Source organism: Rattus rattus, chromosome 16, assembly GCF_011064425.1.
Source record: "Rattus rattus isolate New Zealand chromosome 16, Rrattus_CSIRO_v1, whole genome shotgun sequence".
Lineage (NCBI taxonomy): Eukaryota > Metazoa > Chordata > Mammalia > Rodentia > Muridae > Rattus > Rattus rattus.
In genome coordinates, this window is record NC_046169.1 from 28,963,594 (window position 1) to 28,981,542 (window position 17,949).

Consider the following 17,949-nt stretch of genomic DNA (forward strand, 5'->3'; position numbering starts at 1 on the left):
GTTCTGCAGCCCAACCACTTTGACAATTGGGACAAACACATCAATGCTCTTCACTGTTTCCCCAGGTACGCATGCTGCTTTCAGCTGACATGCGCCACACCATCCCTCCCACACTCTGCCCTCCAGGGAGGCTTTAGTTGGGTCTGGGCAGACAAGCATCACACCGCTGACACCGTCTCCAGGTCTCACATTAGCCGGGGGGAGCGCAGGTCAGCCATGACTCTGGGTTCTCTTAGGACCTAGGCTCTGGGAAGCCCACCTCTCCAGCGAGTCTCTGCCCAGCCCCAGCTATGAACCATCTAGCAACGCCGTGCTCCCTACCACTTATCTTTCCTGGTGCACAGGATCCAGGTCTCAGGCTGGAGAGATGGCTCAGAGGTTTAGAGCACTGGCTGCTTTTCCAGAGGACCTGGGTTCAATTCCCAGCACCTACATGGCAGCTCACAATTATCTGAAACTACAGTTTAGGTGATCTGACATCCTCACACAGACATACATTCAGGCATAGCACCAATGCACATTTAAAAAAAGAATCCAGGGGTTGGGATTTAGCTCAGTGGTAGCGCTTGCCTATGCAAGCGCAAGGCCCTGGGTTGGTCCCCAGCTCAAAAAAAAAAAAAAAAAAAAAAAAAGAATCCGGGTTTCCAAAGTTCTGAATGCCACTGCCAACCCCTAACCTATCAAATGACATGGTTAGTATGTATGTATGTATGTACACACGCACACATGCACGCAGAGGGAACCACAGGCTCCCAATGTTTGTCCCTCCTCTCTCTTCTGGTCCTTCTCTGTCCCCACCACACAATTTCCCCAGGTTTAATGGTGAATGTGATTATGTCCCTTCCTCTTTGCTAAGAGCACTGCACAGGCTGACTGGGCAGAGAAGCCTAGGCTAGCTCATCAAAGGGGCCTACTAATGTGGCATCTCCTCGGCAGGCCCCAATCTGTTACCTCCCCATGCTCCCCCAGCCAGCCAAACTGAGAATGATAAGCCATGTGGTACCACTAATGTCCGCCAAACGAAGAAGACCAGGGCCAGCGAGGAAGCAGGATGTAGGTATAAGAAGCTAGGATCGGGGAAGGGGAGGAAGGGCTGGGCAGGGCAGGGAGAAAGGAGCGGAAGGGCTGATTCAGGCATGAACCCCACCCCAGAGGAAGTGCCTTAGCTTCATGAGCCTACCAGTCCAGGGGGAGCAATATGTTAGACAGTCTTGGAGAGGGCAACGCGTGATACCCTACTCCAGGAAAACCGTAGGAACTCAGCCAGGAAATACCCCAGTCTCTTCCGTATGCCAACCTCTGGGCTCTCACAGCTCTGGCTTGGAGACCTGGGCACCTATTCGACAGGGAACTTTACAGTGACCTGACAATGGGGACATAACCTGCATTCAGTGCCCTGACTACATGGACCCCGCATGCCCTCAATCCTGATCCCAAACTGGGCTCCTGGCAGAAAGTCAGGGCCAAGGGGAAGCTGCAGAACTGACTCACAGGACATCCACTCTGACTGACCAGCAGCCATGGCCCAGTCACCATGGGGATGGATCACTCAGCGCGTAGGCATTGTTCCCCGGGATATATTGTGCTCGCTTTTGCAGGGTGAGGGATCGAACCCAGGGCCTAATATGGCCTTAGCAAGACCTCTCCCCCTAAGCTACGGGCCGAGCTCACCATGTTCTTGTCACCTGATCAGATATAGGTAGGGGAACCAGGAAGAGAGAGCCAACTTCCATAGCTGTCCTTTGACTGTACATGTATGTGCACATGTGCCGTAGCATGTACATGTAAGCAAATAAAAATGATTTTTAACATATTCAACTTGAGCGTCTGTGGTCACAAAATTCAAAACCTTAATGTCCCAAACTTGTTGTTGTTGTTGTTGTTGTTTTCTCCCCCCTCTCCCCCCCCTTTTTTTTTTTTTTTGAAGCAGTCTCATTGTGGAGTCCAGGCTGGCCCAAACTTGCTATGTAGTCCAGGCTGGCCTTAATCTCGCTTGATCCTCCTGCCTCTGTTTCCCAAATGCTGAGTTTCCAGGTGAGCACCACATCTCACCAAAAGCCACACCTTTCCGAGCACCAACGTAACACCTCACATGGAAAATTCCACACCGTGGAACCCTGCCTTGCACAGTTATTAAACGGTTGAGTAAACAAATACCTTCAGGGAGTGAGAATGTTCTAGAAGACGCAGAACTGACTCCTATGCCCCTAAGCCATCTCATTGTACATAAGACACATAAATTAAACATTCAGAAGTCTGAGGTAGGTTCCTGAGCATTTTAGAGCTGGGATGTGCAGTCTGTCCCGTCAGCTTTGGTGCGTGTCTCTCTGTTCAGACGCCCCGTGACTGAATGACGTTCCCTCAGCGCTCACAGCCCAGGGCTGCAAGGCTCCTGCTTACCGAGTCCCTAAACACACACACATCCCGCCTGAGGCCATTTTAATCAGCACAATCCGTGGCGGAGAGCACAGGGCCCAAAGAAAGCATCACGCCAGATGCTGGTGAAAGGGGTCCTTGTTCAAAGCTTGGGGGCAGAGCGGAGATCCATTGCCCTGCGTGCCATCACGTCTTAAAGACTTGTACCTTAGGAGATTCCAGGTCCCCACAGTTCTGCATGTGTTAGATGCTGGGAGGGCTGAGAGGGCTGGGAGGGCTGGGAGGTAGACTGCAGGCACACTCACAGGGACAGATACAAGGCTAGGGTTCTGTGCAACTCAGACCTGCATGAAGTCCACCTGTACACGCACCCCCACACTTGCGTGCCCATACATATGTAAGACACGTGCGTGCGCACACAAGCGTACCACATGCATTAGTGGAAATGGAAAAACAAGACAAAAACAAGTCTAATCTTTCAGGATGACAAACTCTGTGACAGACATAGACCAGACTGGCTGAGTCAACAACATGGCCTCTCTCCCCCAGGCAAGTCCTTTGGTCTTTCTTCTCTGTCAGGCGGAGAGGGTGTGGTGACAGGTAACAGTGCAGGTAAGATAATGCCCCTCTTTCTAGCATAGGAGACTCTGCCACATGGTCTTCCACAGAGCCCTCTGGTGCTGCTGGCCATCCCATGACTGAGCCCCCAAAGAGCCTCTGTGGCTGGATGTCTCTACTGAAGTAGACAGAATTCTCTAAAACAGAGCTAATAGAAAGTATATACATGAGAGGGGGGAGGGGGAAAGAGAGGGAGGGAGGAGAGGAAAGGGAGAGGGAGGGGGAAAGGGAGAGGAAGAAGAGGGAAGGGAGAAGAGGGAGAGGTAGAACAGTGTGATGGTTCGTTTTAACTGTCAACATAAGAAGACTCAGCCCTCCGTGGGCAGCACCATTCCCTAGGTTTGGCTCTTGGATCATGTAAAAGTATAGAAGGTTGGCTGTGCGCACACATTTCTCTCTGCTCTGGAGTGTGGAGGTGGCTAGCTGTTTTAGGTTCCACGTGCTCTGACTTCCTGTCTTCATCCTAGAAAGACTGAGGTGCCAGTAGTTGCTCTGTCCACATACTCTCAGTCCAGCACTGAAGGCCTGTCCCTGCCTGGAAGGTCACTTCTACCAAGTCCAAGAAGGTGGAGTCTGAGGTCAGCCGACAATGGCTGCAGCCATTGACAGATGCTTCAGAGAGTGGCTTGGGCATGAGTATACCGCTTTCCTCCGACTCCTTCCCTACTTGGGCACTAGCCTGTTGAAGGTTTTGAGAACGTCTTATGTCTTTTCTCCATCTGTCAGTCTCTTCTGGAAATGCCCCCCCCCATAAGACTGGGTCACCAGTCTTATGACAAGGTGACAACCAAGACCAATCATTACGTTCACCAAGATTGACCTCAGAGAGGCTAAGATGGAGTCAGTGTTTCAGACCCCGAGGAAGACAAAGCCACCAACAGCCTTTGAGTGTGGCTGAGCAGATGTTTGATTCTGGGCCAACACCCAATAGGATCCTCCCACAACCTGCATCACGGATTTTGAGTTCCCCCAGCTCTGTTCTGTTTCTTATATCTTGGATGCTAGTTTCCATTTGAGCCTCTGTCTCTGTCTCTTGAAGGCCTTTCTAAGCTCCCAAGATCCTTTGTGCTGTGGCATGGTCGCCCCCCCCCCATCCACCCATCTTCTCACCTCTGGTCTCGAAGCCTCCACAACTAACTTCTGTCTCATTTTAAGATCATATTTCTTTGAGGTTTACCGTGAACACAAGACAGCCTTCTGCAATTTACCTCCATTTCCTGTGGTAAATCTTTCTCAAAAATGTGTTTTTGCTCAGGGGGAAGAAACCTACCCCCTCCTCACTGCAGGATGTGGCCTACCATGTTAGAGGGGTCATTGTTAGGGCTCTTCCTATGGGGAAGAGATATCTGTTTGGGTCTAGAGTGTGTGTGAGGGATGCTGTTTGGGTCCCTCCTGGCCAACCTGGTTGTTATTAGACCCTCAGTTCAGATGGCGAAGCAGAGGTCTTGGCTGTGAACATGAATCCCAGAGCCAAGTCCCCTGCTTCTGGCAGCCATTTTCTTGGAGGGCTGAGCTGGCTCTAGAGACTTCTTCCACTTCTGCTGCCTGACAATCCAAAGGGAAATTTATTCACAGATAATTTGAAACAGTCTCAAGCCCTCCCGATGCCAGAGAGTTAGAGTAGAAAATCTACAGGCCCCAGAGGGTAGCCGTCCACAGCTATTCCTGTCTTGGCCCTTCCTTTCTTCTAACTTGACATCCCAGGAAGCACCAGCTCCCTCTCAGTCATAGCAACCCCAGGCAGGGGTCACTGATGTGTGGGGATGGAAAGGCACGGATGAGAAGTGGCTAATCAGTGGTACCTCTGAGCAATGGTAAGACCTATGAGCGATTGGTTATGTATTTATGTACGTGCATGTGTGCGCACGCGCACGTGTGTGTGTGTGTGTGTGTGTGTGTGTGTGTGTGTGTGTGTGAAGGACCAATGACTCTCTGATTGCAAGCACTGAATCTTTCCTGTTGCCTTTAGAGAGAGAGAGAGAGAGAGAGAGAGAGAGAGAGAGAGAGAGAGAGAGAAAGAGAGAGAGAGAGAGTGTGTGTGTGTGTGTGTGTATGTGTCTGGGTGTGTATGTGTCTGTATGTGTGTGTGTGTGTCTGTGTATCTGTGTGTGTATGTGTCTGGGTGTGTATGTGTCTCTGTGTGTGTGTGTTTCTGTGTCTGGGTGTGTATGTGTCTCTGTGTGTGTGTGTGTGTGTGTGTGTGTGTGTGTGTGTGTGTGTGTGTGTGTCTGTGTGTGTGTGTGTCTGTGTGTGTGTGTGTGTGTCTGTGTGTGTGTCTGTGTGTGTGTCTGTGTGTGTGTCTGTGTGTGTGTGTGTCTGTGTGTGTGTGTGTGTGTGTGTGTGTGTGTGTGTGTGTGTGTGTGTGTGTGTGTGTGTGTGTGTGTGTGTGTGTGTGTCTGTGTGCGTGTGTGTGTGTGTGTGTGTGTGTGTGTGTGTGTGTGTGTGTGTGTGTGTGACTTCACTAAAGATCAGAGAACAACCTCACCTGCAGGGATCCATTCTCTCCTTCTTCCGTGTAGGCCCAAAGGATTGGAATCAGGCCTTTAAGCTTGATAGAAAAGCCTTACCCCGGGAGCCATCTCCTCCCTTCAGGGTTACTTGTTTGGTCCTGGCCAGGCCCTCAGGCATACCAGGCCAGCACACCGTCACTGAGCTATATCCCAGTCCCCAGCCCTCCCCGAGTTTCTGCAAGCCCTACGAGTCCCAAATCCTTCCACTTGGCCATGCTGCTAATGGACCTAGGTGTTCTTCCATGTGGAGGGTGGCAGGCAGCACCCAGTCCCCATGCAGAGGGATGCGGGAGCTCCTGTTTGGTTTGCTCATATGCAGAGAGAAGGGAAAAATAAATCCCATGACCTTCGTTTTTCTCCACATGGCTCTGCAGCTGGTTTCTACTCTGGGATCCATCCCCACTGGCTGATATGTTGCTGGGTGTTTTCTTTTCATAAAGCACCTCAACCGGAAGTCCCCAAACTGCCCCCTCCATCGGGCCAGCTACAATGCTTGCCGTTTACAGATCAGAAGAAGGACACACCTTACACCTGTGACAGCCTGGTGGCAGATGCCAGCTTCCCTTTTTTTCCCCTTTTCTTTCCCTCTCCCCCTCCCTCTCCTTCCCTCCTTCCCCACTTCTCTCATTGTTTAGTAGCTGTGTGACCTTGAGCCCATACTTACCCTCTCTGATCTGCACAAGAGGGAGGACAGTGGAGATGGCCTGCCTCACCAGCTAGTATGTTTCCATCCCTCACTCTGTGGCCATCCCTTGCAGGGACAGGTGACATTCACCTGGTCGGCTTCTCCCTTCCTGGCCCGGCCCCCTAGCCCAGGATCCCCTGTCACATACATTTCCCTGTTTCTCTGTCAAGCAGGTGGCCCTTCGATACAGTTCCTCCTCGTGTGGTGTCCGCCACCCCGTGGGTGTGACGCACAGGTGGTCTGGGGACAGAGCCCAGGCTGGTGAACCCAGTGCAGCCAGGGTGTCTCTGCTCTTCTCCCAGGGTGGTGGCTGCTAACGAAACTCCACATGCTTCATTTCCCCAAGAAAAATCAGATGTCTGAAGACCGACCATGCGGAACGTGTGTCCAGAGGCTTGGGAAGCCAGCGCCTTGCCTTCACCCCCAAAATGGGCTTTTCCAAAAGTCACTAATGTCATTTTGTGTCTATGGTAGTGTGTGTGTGTGTGTGTGTGTGTGTGTGTGCGCGCGCGCGTGTGCACGTGTGCGCGCCTGTGTTAAGGCGTCTTCCTTACTTCTCCTTACTTCTCTACACTTGTCTTGAGTGACAGGCAGGGTCTCTCGTTGAAACCTGAGAGTATCTGGCTAGCGAGCTCCCAGGCTTTTGGTCTTCACTCCCTCAGCTCCGATCGATCATGGGGTGTGTGCCCACAGCACCCACTTTTCACTGGGATGCCTCAGATCCCATCGCAGGTCCTCACCCCTGCATCCCTCACCAAGTCCTTTGATGGCCACACCCTCTCTCCAGCGCCTTCTACCTTATTCCCTTTCCCAGACTTACTGGCGTGGCAGCTTTGCCAACGAGAAGGGGAAACTGAGGCCTGGAGAGATAAATGACATTTGGGACAAGAAAGGGAAAACATGCTCCCCTCCCCCACCCTCCATGCCCTTCCTCCCCCCCTTCCCCACCTCTCCCCCAGTGTTCTTTCTATCTCATCTCTGGTGCAACTCCACAGAGTGAGGGATGGAAAGATGCTAGCTGGTGAGGCAGGCCATCCCCACAGTCCTCCCACTTGTGCAGATCAGAGAGGGTAAGTATGGGCTCAAGGTCACACAGCTACTAAACAATGAGAGAGGTGGGGAGGGAGGGAAGGAGAGGGAGGGGGAGAGGGAAAGAAAATGAGAGTGGGAGAGAGGAAGGGTATGAGAGAGAGATCTGCATTTTAGCTCAATTTTGGGGAGTAGAATGGAGTTTATTTTGACAATAGAGCTAGAAGCCAGGGCTCTGTGTCTGCTGGGCAAGTTCTGGACTGCTGAGCTATATCCCAGCCCTCTTCTTAAAAATATTGCCGGGTTGGGGATTTAGCTCAGTAGTAGAGCGCTTGCCTGGCAAGCGCAGGGCCCTGGGTTCGGTCCTCAGCTCCGAAAAAAAAAAAAGACAAAATAACAAAAATATTACCCTTATATGGGTATAGAGCACACCTACCACGACCCAAGTGTGGAGCACAGAGGACAAGCTGCAGGAGTCAGTCTGTCCTTCTACCATGTGGGGTCTGGAGGACAGACCTCGGGACATAAGACTTGGTGGCAAGTGCTCTCTTCACTGAGCCACTCTTATCCCCACGTTTCTTTTCAACCTGAGACTGCCGGGTACCACAAGAATTAAAAATTGCCTTGTTTTCAACTAAGCCTAGAGCCTGTCCTCCGAGCTACTCGAGAGCCCGAGGCAGAAGGGTCATGAGTTCAAAGACGGCTGGCTTTGGCTATGGAGCAAACCCAAGGCCAACCAGAGCAATTTAACGAGGCCCTGACTCAAAATAAAAAAGTAATACAAAGAGCTGGGGGTGTGGCTCTGTGGTAGAGCGCTTGCTGAACATGTGTGAGGGCCCAGGCTTCCATCCCCAGCCGTGCCAAAAACAGCAAGGAGAGTAAAAATCAGTTTGACACAATCGCACACACCAGACACGGTCACAGAGTGCAGCCCCACGCTCAGCTCGCCCAGCTGGGTTACCGCGTGGCACAAAGGTATGGGCACTTGACCCTGCAAGGCCATCGCCAGCCTCGGTCCCATCAGATGACACGGCAAAACCCTACTGTAGACTCAGAAGTCCCCAAACTCACATGAGGATTGCGCAAGGAGGCCGTGGGTCTGCGTGCATGCCCCGAAACCCATCACTTTCCCCGAAGTAACGGTTCCCATCTATTTTATGCGAATTCTTATGAAAAAGCATTCTTCCCCCCCCCACCCCCCAACCCTTCAGTTTTTCCACCAGTGCGGTGTGAGGCTTCGGGCCAGGAAACAGCAAAAACTAAAAGTATCAACTCGACTTTGGAATGCAGGAGAAATTAATTAAATCCAAATTTGCCCCAGAACGCTGAAAGTTTGAACGCCACTCAAGACAGGCTTGCGAGGCGGCTTGGATTTCAAAGCCGTTTCCGAGAAACTCCTGGGAGTTGCTTCTGGCCCACGGCAGGGATGGAGTTGCGAGGTGCGGCCTGCAGGGCAGGTGGGAGACCTGTCTCAAATCTCAGCGACACGGGGATAGCTCGGCAAGAAGTGGAAACTGGGAGAGTTGCTAGGCAACACAGGGTTGATGCACTTTGGACCACAGCCTGGATTTGCCTGCTGAGCAGCCGCAGCGGTGGCTCAGTTCATTTGCAAAGAGCCGAACAGAGAAGGTAGTGAAGGCTTGCTGAGGCAAAGAGGCGTCTGAGGAGCGGAAGGGAAGGGGGCACCACACCCAGGCAGGGGTCCACAGTGGGCTTCTTTCATTTATAAAGATTCTCCTGAGGCTGAAAGCATCCCTAGGTACAGCCAGCTTTACAAAGACAGCCATGACACATGACAGCACCACCCCTCTCTGTATTGGTCAGGAGGCAGCTACAGTAAGGATCCCACCGTTAACCGATGAGGAAGGCCCCCGTAGGCCTGGCTTCACCACCCCACACAGGATTTTTTTTTCTTTCTTTCTTTTTTTTTTTTTTTTTCCGGAGCTGGGGACCGAACCCAGGACCTTGTGCTTGCTAGGCAAGCGCTCTACCACTGAGCTAAATCCCCAACCCCTTGTCCATCCTTTTAACTCATGTCATTGAGAGCCAGGTGAGGCACTGTGGGACTATGGGTACAACACACACAGTGAACAGGACAAAGCCATTCACTCTGGAAGAGTGCTTCTTTGGTGCCAGAGCAGAAACATAAGCTGGCTGCTGGACTGTGACACAACATGGCATGATGGCACCCAAGTGTGGTGTGAGGATTCATTTTAGTTGCCAACTTGACACAACCTAGCTGTCTGGGAAGAGAGTCTCAGTGTGGGACTATCTGGATCAGGTTGGCCTGTGAGTATGTCTATGTGGGGCATAATCTTGATTATGTTAACTGATGAGGGAAGACCCCAGTCCCCTGTGGGCAGCACCATTCCCTAGACAGGGGATCCTAAACTGGGAAGTCTCCCCCTGCTCTTGTGGCTGTGGTGTGAACAGCTATTTGGCATTGCTGCCTTGAATTTCCCCATATGATGCGAACTGAACTAAACCCTTTCTCCTTTAAGTTACCTGTCAGGATATATAATCACAGCAAATGAAACTAAACTAGAACACCGGGTGTCTTGGCGCTTGCCCTGCTGACAAATTTTCTAGTAACCAAATGTGATGGGATTTATCTTTCCTTGGGAAATTTAACTTTCTGGTGTCTTTTCGAATAATGTGAATGCTAACTGACATCTGGGGGTTTTGTTCGTTGGGCTTTGAGTCAGACTCTCTAATCCAAAAGCTGACTTCAAACTCCTAATAGCCAAGGATGACCATGAACTTCTGATCCTTCTGGCTCTACCTCTGGAATGCTGGGAATGGCAGGCGTGCACTACCATACCCAGTGCAGTGTTGTGGATGGAACCCAAGCTTTTTTTTTTTTTTTTTTTTTTTTTTTTGAGACTGGGGACTGAACCAGGGCCTTGCGCTTGCTAGGCAAGCGCTCTACCACTGAGCTAAATCCCAACTGGAACCCAAGCTTTATGCTTGCTTCATCTCTAACTCCTAAATGACATTTAAAACTTCTGAATTCTCCCATTCCCAGGGCCGATGTGGGGGGTAGAACCTCCATTCAAGGCACCACATGACGAGACCCAGAGGGCCAGCCCTCTGGATCTGAGTGTGCTTGGCTCACACACACACATGTTCAAGGATGTGTGCTCACATGTGCTTGGGCATATATGGAAGCAAGAGGACTTCAGTGTCATCTGCTGCCCACATCCATCCAGACAATGTCTGCCATTGGCCAGAATGCTCCCACCAGCCTCCTGTCTCAACCCCCCTGTGCTAGTATTAAACCAGAAGATGGGCACAGAGACTGAACACAGATCCTGACACTTTCAGCCCTCCAGCTCGATAATTTTTTAATATCCATTTTTTTTTCAGGTGTCTGATAACAGCCTGGGGAAGCTGGGAAGCAGCTTGCCTGAGGCTCCCTAGCTGGGACGTGGCAGGAGCTGGGGTTTCACCAAGTCTGCCCACCAATGGTATTAATGGTATTCAAAGTACACACACTCCATGGGTCTCTCTTATTAGCACTTCGGGAACACAAACCATTCGAGAGGCTGTTTATCAGTCTTCTTTTTTGTTTGGTACCCAGGGGCTGGACAGATGGCTTAGGAACTAAGAATGTGTAGTGCTCTATTCTGGTCTCCCAAAGTATCTCATCTCGTGCGCACCCCCTCCGCATGGTGCTAGGGTGCAAAGTTGGGTCCTATGGAAGAGCAGAAAGTGCTCTTAACCACTGAGTAATTTCCTACCCCCTGTTCAGGATGTTTTGTCATAGCAACAGTTAATGTAAACAAAAACGGTGAGGTATTTACACGCCACCTCCACACATCCTGCCAGATGTGTCCGAGGCGCTGGGCATCACAGAGTGTCGGCTGTGGCAAAGGCAGACACATCGCGGCTGGCAGGTGGAACACCGTTGCCCACCAAGTTCCCCTGGAGGAATTTCCTCTCTTGACCCAGTGGCAAAAGGGTTAAAAATGCCATAGCAACGGTTTCTGGGACTCAGCTCCCCGTTAAGCTGTCACTTGGTGTTGTTGGACTCCCAGCCTTAGCAGGTGACTCTCACCTAGGTACATGTGCCGCGAGTAGGCTGCTTGAGGAGTGGGTGGGACTGTTTATAGTCTCGCGCTTGGGAGTTCTCGGTGGGCGGAGTCGCCAGCCAGTTGGACAGTGTCCTTTTGCTCTACGGGGGACAGGTGATGAGCCTCTCCTTTAGGGCTGGTCTCAGCAGCTTTTGTAATCCTCTGTTTTCATAGCAGCAGCAGCAGCAGCAGGAGGAGGTAGTGGCGCCCCCTAGTGCATGCCTCTGGTAAAAAGATCCCTGCTCTACAAGTGTAGCCCCGTGGGGCCCTGGCGGTCAGGGTTAAACACTGACTGGCATCTGCTTCCGGGTAGGCCTGGGTATGAGAATTCCTCAGTCCTTGACAGCAACCATGTCCAGCTCCTGCCTGAAGGAGCTGTCCTTTGTAGTCACTGAAGTTGCCTGCCTCAGCCCTCTGCTGGGCCACCAGGGTAAGTGCTCCTCTCTGGTCTAGGTGGAGGGTCATGGAGGTTTGTGATAGCAAAGTGGCCAGGGCCAACTGAAACCGGCCTGGCTGGGGCCCTGGCTGTAAGAGCTGGAGCAAGCAGCTGTGATCACTGTGCAGTCTCCCCGTGGTAGCATGGAGTGTTTGGGAAGGCTGATGCTGGCATGAGTAGTCATGGCGGGCTGTGTGACTGACAGTTCTTTTGCTGGAGGCAGCCAGGGCTTCAACGGGGAGCATTCAACAGCTGCTCTGGCCCCACTGGGTCTTTGTTGATCTACAGGAGAATGAGCATCAGCCAGGCGCTCACAGCAGGAACAGAGCTCCTTAGCAACAGTAACTGATTTTCACAGACCGTGGGGATGCTTTAACAGTGTTGAACACCTAGCAGCACCCCAGGGACGGGGGACCCCTCATCTGTCCCAACAGGTGGCTGCTTGAGGGCTCTAGTTTTCTAAGCTGGCTTTCCCCGGTATGACAAACCCGCAGTGGCCTCCAGGTTCTTCTGACCTTTGATCTAAGGTCAGAGTAGGAGGTAAGGAGAGGACAGCCACATCTGAAACCACCACTGAGGGAGGTGTGGTGAGGATGCCAGGCCCAAGAGATGACAGTGAGCACTCATGCCAGAGAGTCCAGAGGGATCTGACAGGGTCAGGGACATGAGAGAGGGAGAGGAAAGCCAGCATCCTCACCAAGTCAGACCTGGAAGCCACGATACCAGGCTCAACACAGACCAAATGCCTTTAACCCAAATGCTCCTGAGTGCCAAGTTAATAGGATGGGAGTCAGATACTCATATGTACACACACATACATGCGCACACACACATGCACACACATGCACACACATGCACACATACATGTACACACACATGCACACACATTCAAACACACATGCACGCACACACATGCACACACATACACACACATTCAAACACACACATGCACACACATGCACACATGCACATACACGCACATGCACATACACACACATGCACACATATGAACATGCTCACACACATATGAACATACCACATAGAACAAACCTGAACACATACTTGCACACATATGAACACACACATGCATACACATACCTCAATATATATGAACACATACATGTACTCATATGAGCACATGCGCACACATGTGCACAAACACATATACACCTGTGTACACATTCCTGCACACATATGAACACATGCATACACACATGCACATACATGCATGTATATGAGCACACATGCATATGTACCTGTGCACATTTGAACACCTGAGCACACATACACACATCACAGAAAGTAACACAGAAAGAGGAACACATTTCAGATGGACGAGTTCAGATCGAATGTCAAATATGGAAAGTGAGAGGGAAAGGGGGGCTCTTTGAACAGTAAATAAATTGAAAGGGAATGTCAGTGATGGAGTGGAGGCAAAACTCAGAAAGTCGAGATGTGAGGACAGAACTTGGGTCAACATCAGCCACAGCCATGACCTGGGGTGACCTGGGGGTCGACTCCGCACCCTCTCTCCGCCAGCCTCAAATGCCCCTCTGGCTGGCTGCTGTGTTAATATTGTTCTTGATCCTGAACCAGACTCCTGACTTTTCCAAAGTGGAAATGAAGGTGTGGCTTGGTTCCTGTCCCCTCCGCTAACCTCGGGTGTGTTGGCCACAGCGAGGAGCTTCCGAAGTCTCTCCACAGATTTACAAGTCTCGTGTTGCCAGAGGTTTAAAGTCAGCCTTGTCTCAGCACTGTGGTCACTGGGGCCACCAAACTCATTCAGATGTCCCACTGTCCTTCTGCAGAAGCAACATGCCAGTCCCCAGGGACATCAATGCATCCATCAGCTTCCTGTGATACAAGGACACATGTCTTTCCCAAAGACATCTCTGGGGAGGGACTGGGGAGATAGATACTCAGTGAGGGTCCAATATCACGTCCTCAGCACACATCCAAGGCCAACAGAGTAGCACACCTGCAATATGGCAGCTGGAGAGGGGGGCAGACAGGCGGGTCCCTGTAGCTGGCTGGCCAGCTCGTCTTGGCAAATCCGTGAGCTCTGGGTATGGAGAAGCCTGTCTCAAAAACTAAGGTGGCTGAGGGCGACCCTTGGCTTCTGCCTCTGGCATCCCCATCCCCACTCAACCCTCAAGTTCTTTGGAAACTTTCCTTTTAACCACAAACCAAAACAACAACCAAAATCCTTCCATGAACCGACGGGTGGCACACATCGCATTAGTCAGAAGGCTGGCCGGGATGGACTAGGAATCCTGGGATGTTCAATCCACCTCTGGCAGGCTTACCCTCACTTGTGAGTTTGAAAAGAACATCATCACTAAGACACAAAAGGAACTTCATGGTTTTGCAAAAAAACAAACAGAAGGTTCTAGACAATCGGTGGCTGGTAATGGGAGGTGCTATATTGGAGCCTGGAATTTAGGGGTTCAGTCTGCCATGGGAACTGGGGGGGCCACAGGTGCCTGTGCATCATTCCATCCCCTTAGGGACAGCTGCGTTTATCCGCCGAATTCTGAGGAAGTAGGACACGGGTGACTTTCTCATCGTCCTTTTGTTTGGTTTCCCTTCAATGGATCAGAAAACACATCTGCCCCACCTCCCACAGCCCAGGACTTGCAATGGTAGGTTGCTCCTGCCCAGAGGTTATCAGGAGCCCAGAGCTTGGCTGCCTTGGGCTTCATCAGAAACATCAAGAAGGGAAAGGTAATGTCTGGTTGGTATCCTCCATGAAGAAGGGAAGGAAGGTCTGAATTTGAAGTCCCTCCACTGCTGGCCATTTGACATCAAGGTACCTGTCTCAGGTCAGATGCGCTCTGAGAAGCACTTGCTCCAGGAGCTGGACTTCTATGAACTGTACTTGGGACTCCAGTGAGATGTACCAAGTTCCTTCCAACCTCAGCATCAAAGTTGATGGAGGACAGATGGGATCCTTCTCCTTCTCTGTAAAGCAGCTGACACCACCCGGCAGGACAGAACGTCCCTGCTACCTGAGACTTGCTCCTACTAGGGTTCCGCTGGTCTAATCAGGGATCTCCACCCAGTCCTGGTGACTGGGGAAGCCGCAGGCTCTGCTAACAGGTAGCACAACATTCAAGTGTGACCAGAAAATGACGATAAGAAGTCCTTAAGAAGGGAAAATGATGGAGCTCGGTGGATTAAGTGTCTGCTGTTCTTGGGGAACTGTCGCAATGTCTCAGGGGGTGCTCATGCAGGAGGTCCCACCAGTAAACCAACACCAAGGACTGGGCCCTTAACATGCTACCCACCAAAAAAAAATAAATAAATAAAAAATAAAAATAAATAAATAAAAAAACCACTTTCAGTCTTCCAACAAATGATGCTAGGCAAATTGAATGGCCACGTGTAAAAGAGTGAAATAAGATCCTAGATCCATACCTAGTTTGCTATATAATATTCAATTAATTCCAAATGTATCAAGGACCAGATACCCTACATCTTTTTTTTTTTTAAGATTTATTTTTATTTTATGTATGTGAGTACACTGTGACTGTCTTCAGACACACCAGAAGAGGGCATCAGATCTTATTACAGATGGTTGTGAGCCACCATGTGGTTGCTGGGATTTGAACTCAGGACCTCTGGAAGAGCAGCCGGCGCTCTTAACCACTGAGCCATCTCTCCAGCCCCTTACATCTTAGAGATGAGAAAGTGCAGCACAGGACGAGCGTAAACTCCCTGGCATAGAAAAGGCCTTTTCGAACCAACACTGATAGCGTGGACACTGAGAGCAACAATTCACAAACGAGACCTCGTGATGCCGAGAAGCTACTGTAAGGCAGAGGCCATCATCATCTGGGCAAAGTGACAGGCTACAGAGTGCGAGGATTTCTGCCAACTACCCGTCTGCTAGAGGACTGATATTAGAATATATAAAGAACTCAAGTGACTGGATCTCAAGGACACAATAGGCCAATTAAAAACGGGGTACAGAACAAGCAGAGAATTCTCCAACTATGAAACACAAATGGCAAAGAATGTCTCTGTCTAATATCATTAGTCACTGGCGAAATGCAAATTAGAACGACTTTGAGATTTCTTCTCACGCCAATCAGAATGGCCAAGATCAATAAATGACAGCTCATGCTGGTAAGGATACGGGAAAGGGGAACACTTATTCGCTGCTAGTGAGGGTACAAACTGGTACAGCCAGTAAAAAAAAATCAGTGTGGTGGTTCCTCGGGAAGCTGGGAATCAATCTACCTCAAGATCCAGCTCTGCCACTCTTGGGCATATACTCAAAAGGTCTCCCCATCCTACTACAAGGATACAAGCTCATCCATGTTCATGTCTGCTCTGTTCATAATAGCCAGAAATCGGAAACAGTCTAGCTGTCCTTCAGCTGATGAGAAGGTGGTACTTTTATACAATGGAATATTATTCAGCTGTTAAAAATGAAATTATGGGGCTGGGGAGATGGCTCAGGGGTTAAGAGCACTGACTGCTCTTCCAGAGGACCTGAGTTCAATTCCCGGCAACCACATGGTGGCTCACAACTATCTGTAATAAGATCTGATGCCCTCTTCTGGTGTGTCTGAAGACAGCTACGGTGTACTTATATATAATAAGTAGATCTTAAAAAATGAAATTATGCAGGTTGGGGACTTAGCTCAGTGGTAGAGCGCTTGCCTAGCAAGTGCAAGGCCCTGGGTTCGGTCCCCAGCTCCGAAAAAAAGAAAAGAAAAAAAATGAAATTATGAAAATCACAGGTAAATGAGTAGAACTAGAAAGAAATCATCAGGAGTCAGGTAATCTAGATTCCCGAAAGGCAAATATTGTATGTTTTCTCTTATACGTAGATATTAACTTTTAAGCTTTTGATGTGGCACTACAATCTGAATAACCACAGAGGCTAGGTACCTAATAAGGGATCGGAATGGGGAGAGAAAAGTCTCTCCCAAGGAAAAATAGAATATAGTGTTATGGAGAGACAAAGGTAAAACTAGAACAAGAGGATTAAATAGGGTGGGAATGGGAGAGGAGGGTAAAGAAGGAAATATGGGGAGAGACAATGAATACTAAAAGTCACTTGAAAAACCATATGCAGGTTGGGGATTTAGCTCAGTGGTAGAGCACTTGTCTAGCAAGCGCAAGGCCCTGGGTTCAGTCCCCAGCTCTGAAAAAAAGAAAAGAAAAAAAAACCCATATGCAAACCTACTGTTGTAAAAGATTCACAAAATATACACATATATGAAAGGAATCTAAATGGCGTCATCAAGTAATGGGAGAGACAGTTCCCCAACTCGATGTCCTACGCAAACAACTAAAACCCCCCAGTGCCAGAAATGGGTTTATCTCTTCTTGAGTCATTGGCCAGCGAGGTTCCATAGAAACCCTCAAACATCACGGGCTACTGCCAAGGCTATTGGTTGATCTCCACAATCTGATGGAGACAATATGGCGTCGAACATGGAGATGTAGAGCTGATGCCCAACCAGAAGCTTCACCGTTGCTGACTAGCGTTCGTGGTACTGGAAGATGCTCTGCACCCGTGCTGACTAACACTCGTGGCTAGCACGCGTGGAACTGTAAGGTGTTCTTATGCTAAGAGAAAGGTAATCATCAATGTCACCCTGCTACAGACCCTGCGACTTACAACAGTGACCTGCTTGCTAGATAAACTTGTGCAATGGTGGCACAAATGTTTTGGGCGTAACCAACTGCTTTTTTTTTTTTTTTTTTTTTTGGCTTGGATTCAAGACCTACTGGATGAGATGCGACCCGTACCAAACACTAAGAAAGTGGTCTGAAACCCGAGCCTCGTCAAGCAGGAAGAAAACCCACTATCATTAGCCAAGAAAGCAGCGGTTCTCAACCTGTGGCTCCCAACCCCTTTGCCAAACTTTTATCTCCAAAAATTAGTTACATTGTCCTTCATAACAGTAGCAAAATTGGGCTGGAGAGATGGCTCAGCGGTTAAGAGCACCCGACTGCTCTTCCAGAGGTCCTGAGTTCAATTCCCAGCAACCACATGGTGGCTCACAACCATCTGTAAAGAGATCCGATGCCCTCTTCTGGTGTATCTGAAGACAGCTACAGTATACTTATAGATAATAAATGGATAAATCTTTTTAAAAAACAGTAGCAAAATTACAGTTCTGAAGTAGCAAGAAAGATAACTTTATGGTTGGAGGGTCACCACAACATAAACTGTATCAAGGGGTAGAAATATTAGGAAGGTTG